Below are 6,811 nucleotides of genomic sequence, written 5' to 3'. Positions count from 1 at the left end.
TTTAAAATTTATTTATTTGTGATAGTCACACACACACACACACACACACACACACACACAGAGAGAAAGAGAGAGGCAGAGACACAGGCAGAGAGAGAAGCAGGCTCCATGCATCGGGAGCCCGACGTGGGATTCGATCCCAGGTCTCCAGGATCGCTCCCTGGGCCAAAGGCAGGCGCTAAACCGCTGCGCCACCCAGGGATCCCCTGTGTTAAACTTTTTATATTTGAAATTCCTTAAACATTTTGACAAAAGTTTTTGCTTCTGTGGTGGAGCAAACCAATAAATTATATTTATGGTAATTCCAGTTGGTAATTTTAGTTAGACACTGGAATATATTATTTTTTGGGGGGATATATTATTTTTAAATAACTTTGTTCCAGTGACCTGGTATGATTTGTATCTTTGTTCAACATGGTTGTGAAAAGGTAGTATCTATGTTTTATAAAACAGACATAGTCTACTATGTTGAAGTTTTTGTAATGTGCTGTGATTTTTTTTCTTTTAGTCCAAAATACTGTACACTAGTATCCTCATTCTTTTTAAAACTTTTTTGAACTTCATGTGATGGTGAGAGAAGAGACCTAGTGGAATATTTTCTTATTCTATGGTGGATGGTAGAGTTTTGATTATTTTCCAGGAGAGTTATGAAAGATTTAGTATATTAGTATGTTGAAATTAAATCTTATGCATTTATAGAGGGTTTTCTTTGATTGCCAAGGATTCATAATTATGTCAGTATAAAGATGTATGGATTTCTTACTATAGGTCATGGGCTTCTGGTACCACCTTTTTTGTTCCTTAGAGTAAGTATAAGCCATTGAAATGTGGAAGTACTCTTATTAAAATAAGATTTAGGAAGGTGACGAGGTGCTAGTAAACCTAGGGAGTAACTGTTGTCGTATTATTAATCTTTATTATAACCCTTTTTAGAGTCATTACATTGTATCATTTAATGTAATTTATTATATTGTTAATCTTTTTATTGGTAAGAAGAATATATTTTTTTCCCCAAGATTTATTTAATTGCTTGAGAGAGAGAGAGAGCGAGCATGAGCAGGAGGAGGGTGGATGGGCAGAGAGAGGGAGAAGCAGCCTCCTCACAGAGCAGGGAGCTCAACATGGGCTTGATCCCAGCACCCCAGGATTATGACCTGAGCTGAAGATAGACACAACTGAACCAATTGAGCCATCCAGGCACCCTTGAGTTTTGTTATCAGAGGTAAATTTTGACTCATTTCATATTAGGGTTTTTCTTTTTTTAATTTTTAAAAGGTTTTGTTTATTTATTCATGAGACACACACACACACACACAGAGAGAGAGAGAGAGAGAGAGAGAGAGAGAGAGAGGCAGAGACACAGACAGGGAGAAGCAGGCTCCATGCAGGAAGCCTGATATGGTACTCGATCCCGGAACTCCGGGATCATGCCCTGAGCCAAAGGCAGATGCTCAACCACTGAGCCACCCAGGTGTCCCCCCCCCCTTTTTTTTCATATTAGGGTTTTTCAGTTGTAAAATACAGAAGCAAGATTCTTTTGTGTTCAGTAGTCCTCCCTAATCTGCAAGGGTTATATTCTAAGACTCCCAGTGGATGCCTGAAACTTTGGATAGTAGTGAATCCTATGTATCTGTATACATACAGATAATATAATACTTATATTATCCCATACTTATAATAGTTCAATTTATAACTTTTTGACTTTATGATATGAAAGCAGTATGCATTCAGTAGAAACTGTACTTTGAATTTTGATCTTTTCCCAGGCTAGCTGTATGTGATATGATACTCTTATGATGCTGGGCAGTAGTAGTAACCAGTGGAAGCTCTCAGTCATGTGACCATGAGGGTAAATAGCTGATACCTTATAACCAATTTGTACCTATACAGCTGATTTTTACTTTCAGTATAGTATTCAATAAATTACATGAAACATTCAACACTTTATTATAAAATAGACTGTTATATTATTTTGCCTATATGTAAGCTAATGTAAGTATTCTGAGCACATTTAAGGTAGTCTAGGCTAAGCTATGGTGTTCAGTAGGTTAGGTATATTAAATGTGTTTTTGACATAAGATTTAAAAAAGAAAGATTTTTTCAATTTATGGTAGGTTTATTGAGATGTAACTTCATCATAAGTTGAGGAAGTTCTGTACTATATTTTTTCCTGTACATATGAACATATCAGTTTTATTTATTTTTAAATATTTAAAAATATATATATTTTAAAGATTTCATTTATTCATGAGAGACACATAGAGAGAGAGAGGCAGAGACACACAGGCAGAGGGAGAAGCAGGCTCCTTGCAGAGAGCCCGATGCAGGACTCGATCCCGGGTCTCCAGGAATAGGCCCCGGGCTGAAGGTGGTGCTAAACTGCTGAGCCACCCAGGCTACCCAATATTTAAAAAGATTTTATTTGTATTTTAGAGAGAGGGGGAGAGTGCACACATGAGAGTGGAGGGAGTAACAGAGAGAGAGGGAGATAGATAATCTTAAGCAGACTTTGTGGGCAGCATAGAGCCTCAGCTGAAATCAATTGAGTCAACCCCTTAACTGAGCCACTCAGGCTCCCCTCAGTTTTGTTTTGTTTTTTTATTTTATTATTTTATTTTATTTAAGATTTTATTCATTTATTCATGAGAGACACAGAGAGGCAAAGACATAGGCAGAGGGAGAAGCAGGCTCCCTGCAGGGAGCCCGATGCAAAGTCCAGGATCACACCCTAAGGCAAAGGCAAGACGCTCAACCACTGAACCACCCAGGCGTCCCACCTCAGTTCTTTAAATTGTGAATTAACATTGGGGGAACAGTAATTTCAAGAAGTAACTGAACCAAAAATGTCATATCCTCCCCAGCTTTTTAAAAAAATCACATCATAGTTTATGCCAGAATATAAGAGAGAGGGGCGTCTGGGTGGCTCAATTGGTTAAGCGTCTGCTTTTGGCTCAGGTCATGATCTCAGGGTCCTGGAATTGAGCCACACGTTGGGCTTTCTGCTCAGTGAGGAATCTGCTTCTCCTGTGCACACACTCTTTCTCTCAAATAAATATAATCTTAAAAAAAGAGTCTATAAGAGAGAAAAGAGCATCCTAGACAGTTAAAAATATGAGTTCTAGCCTTAATTCTTCCATCAATTTGGGATGGTTTAGAGCCTTCAAAACTTTTGCGGGGGTGGGGGGAAATTCAGGACTGCTTCTATAAAATGAGAAGCCTGGACAAATGATCTCTGACAACTTTTTTCAGAATTAAAGGGTCTGGATATATTCTTTTATAACTGTAGACTTGTGGCTTTTATGTTCTCATGTAAGAAAAATACCAGAAGACTTCCTTCATATTCTTAGTTTTGAGAGCACATAAACACATGTAATCTACTTGTTGAATCTATGACTCAGTAAATACACACAGTCCACACCCACTTTTTAAAAAAGAAAATGCTTACTATTTAACACTAATAACCCTATTTCACTCTACAAGTAGCCAATAACAATATAATTGGTTAATTTGTATTTTTACATGAAGAAGTTAAATATCTGAGAGGAATAATAACACATAGTTTTTCTGTTCTTCCAGCAGTCTTCAGACTCAGTACACTACATCATTCTGACTTTTGGAGTCACGTGAAATCTGAATGGTTTTCCCCATGGAAACAAAAAACTAATAGAGCCTTGTTCACCAAATTTGAGTACTCATACCCCAAAGGGAACATTGTGTAGTACCAGGGAACAAACAATATAAACTTCACAGAAGCAGATGATCTTCCTTCTGGTATACTGAAGGTCAGCAGTAGCCTAATGGTATGTCACAATGCCTATGTAACTCACCTCACTTTATCACACAGTCATTTTATCATCTTACATGATAATAAGAAGGGGGAGTATAGTACAATCAGACATTTAGGGACCACATTCACATAATTTATTATAGTATGTTGTTGTAATTGCTCTATTTTATTGTTTATTTCTTACTGTGCCTAATTTATAATTTAAAATTGATCAGGGGCACCTGGATGGCTCAGTTAAGCATCTACCTTCAGCTCAGGTCCTGATCCCAGGGTCCTGGGATCAAGCCCCATGTCAGGCTCCTGGGATCAAGCCCCATGTCAGGCTCCATGCTCAACAGGGAAGTCTGCTTCTCCCTCTCCTGCCCTTTCCCCTGCTTGTTTTTTCTCTCTCAAATAAATAAAATCTTTTTAAAAAGGTCAAATTAATAGGTTTGTGGCTATATTTCCTTTTGGGACATCATACTTTTTTTTTTTACATTAAAAATTTTTTAAAAATTCATTTGAGAATTTCAATAATTTTTAATGAATTGGTTAAGATAGAGGGGATAGGGATAAAAAATGAATTGGTTAAGATACTGATTAAAAATATCTAATTAGGATGATACTTTGTTATGACTCCCTATTCTAACTTATAACTAGTCATTACTTTCTAGTTCTTACATTATGTTAGTCTCCCATAGGCTTTATGATTTCAAACTACTTAGTAACTACAAAATCATTGCTTAACTTTTTTTTTCTTTCTTTCTTTCTTTCTTTCTTTTTTTTTTTAAGATTTTATTTATTTAATCTTTGGATCAGGCCCCAGGCCGAAGGTGGCACTAAACCCCTGAGCCACTGGGGCTGCCCTGGAGGATAGATCTTAATGATGTTACATGTCCTACCCAAAGTTTATCATCTGTTTTTCCAATTATATAAGTCCTCTTTTCTTTTAGTAGGTCTTTAGTTTATTCCTTTGTATCTTTTTTTTTTTTTAAGATTTTATTTATTTAGTCACGAAAGACACAGAAAGAGGCAGATACATAGGCAGAGGGAGACTCATTCTCCCTGCGGGGAGCCTGATGCGGGACTCAATCCAGGACCCCAGGATCATGACCTGAGCATAAGGCAGATGCTCAACCGCTCAACCGCTGAGCCACCCAGGTGCCCCCTGATGTAATTAATTTCTAATTTTTTTGCCTTTGGGCTGTTACTGGCTGTTCTGTGTCAGTCTTTCTTGCTCTCTTTTTAAAAGATTTTATTTATTTGAGAGAGGGAGACGAAGATAATGATTGAGATAGCACAAGCAGAAGAGGAAGAAGCAGGCTCCCTGCTAAGCAAGGAGCCCGATGTGGGGCTGGATGCAAGGACCCTGGGATCATGACCTGAGTGGAAGGCAGACACCCCAACTGAGCCACTGAGGCACCTTGACTGTGCTTTTTCTGATTTTGAATATTTATTGGAATTTTCTTTGTGGCCTAATATTTCCTTACGTTTTTGTAAAGTGTTCTGTGGGTACTTTGGGTATACTCTGCTTTCAGGGTGCTTTTGGTATAATACAGATTATATCTGTCTTATTATTTTTTAAAAAATTATTTATTCATAAGAGACACAGAGAGAGAGAGAGGCAGAGACACAGGCAGAGGGAGAAGCAGGCTCCATGCAGGGAGCCTGATGTGGGACTCGATCCCAGGACTCGAGGATCATGCCCTGGGTTGGAGGCAGGTGCTAAACCACTGAGCCACCCAGGGATCCCCTGTATCTGTCTTATTAATTATGTATTTCTACCTAGTTTTTCTGTTTCCTATAGTTTTTGTTTTATGACTGGTGATGCAGTGTTACTTGGGGCAATTCATAACGTTAGCTTTTCATCATGGATTGCATCCTTTATCATCAATAATGTAAAACAGCTGTTATTAACCGAAGACTAGGTGTATGATATTCTTACTGGTTTTAGAAACTACTGATTTATTTATTTTTATTATATTTTCTGTCTCTGAGATCACAGTCTTTCATTAGTTATATACTATATACTGTGTTGTTTCTGTTTAGTCCCCTTACAGGTATCTGGGAGTATTGTTTCCCTTTGTTGCTGCCTAGATTTTTTTTTTTCCTAATTATAAAGTGTGTCAGTCTATAGATATGTGCCCAATATAGAAAACTTGGAAAGCAAATAATAGCACAAAAGAAAGAAAACAGAAGCCCCATGTTGTAAACTCATCATCCAAATATAACGACTTTATAAGACTCTGTCTTACCTTTATTTGTTTCCATATTCACACAGACCTACTCCTGTCTTTTCCAAAATCACAGGGCCCGTTGTTTCTGCAGGTGACTCAGATTTAAATTTTCCATTTTTGCTCTCTGTAAACAGTAGTGCTCAGGACAAATCTGAGTGAATAAGCAGTATTCCAGCTGAACTGAAAGAAAAATTAATGCATAAGGAAAAGCTTACTAAGGTTACTGAAATGCCTCTTAGTATGAATCTGTGTACTGTTGACCTCTGTTGTTGACCTTCCATCTTCAGCCAAATATGCTGATGTGCAGCAGCCATTAATAAGGGGGCTTAGTTTTGCAAATACAGAGCTTGTGGACAGTGATAGATGCTGAAAATAGTATCTCTGGCTAACTTCTCAGACTTGAAACTGAAAGTAAGGTCTCAAACTCAGTTCATTGTTCACAGCCATATTCTTTACTCAGAATAAGAGTCTAAACATTCAAATAAAAATCTACATTTGTGTAGTTACTGGTAGATAGAGTACTTGGCAAATGGTTTACTCTCTTCTGAGTTATATTTTTACCAACCTTTGTTGAGCTCTTGCTGTGTCTCATGCAGTATGCAAAGATATCTGTGTTTATATACACATATTTATATATCTATATAAATTTTTAAAATCATACTCATTTGAGGTTATTATTTTATATGTGATATCAGAAAATGGTTTCCAGACTTCGAGTTTCACTAGAATTTATAATGGGGATAGGGGATGCCTGAGTGGTTCTGTGGTTTGGCATCTGCCTTCAGCCCAGGGCGTGATCCTAGAGACC

General features: G+C 37.5%; 1 protein-coding gene across 3 annotated transcripts in view; it reads left to right on the top strand.

Moving 5' to 3' along the window:
* The window catches only part of UBAP1 (ubiquitin associated protein 1), a 69,857-nt gene that overhangs the window by 27,963 nt on the left and 35,083 nt on the right, over positions 1 to 6,811 (top strand). The gene's annotated exons all lie outside the window — the stretch shown is intronic.

The sequence above is a fragment of the Nyctereutes procyonoides genome, unplaced genomic scaffold, assembly GCF_905146905.1.
Source record: "Nyctereutes procyonoides isolate TBG_1078 unplaced genomic scaffold, NYPRO_anot_genome, whole genome shotgun sequence".
NCBI lineage: Eukaryota > Metazoa > Chordata > Mammalia > Carnivora > Canidae > Nyctereutes > Nyctereutes procyonoides.
This window is presented reverse-complemented; position numbering and strand designations above follow the sequence as displayed.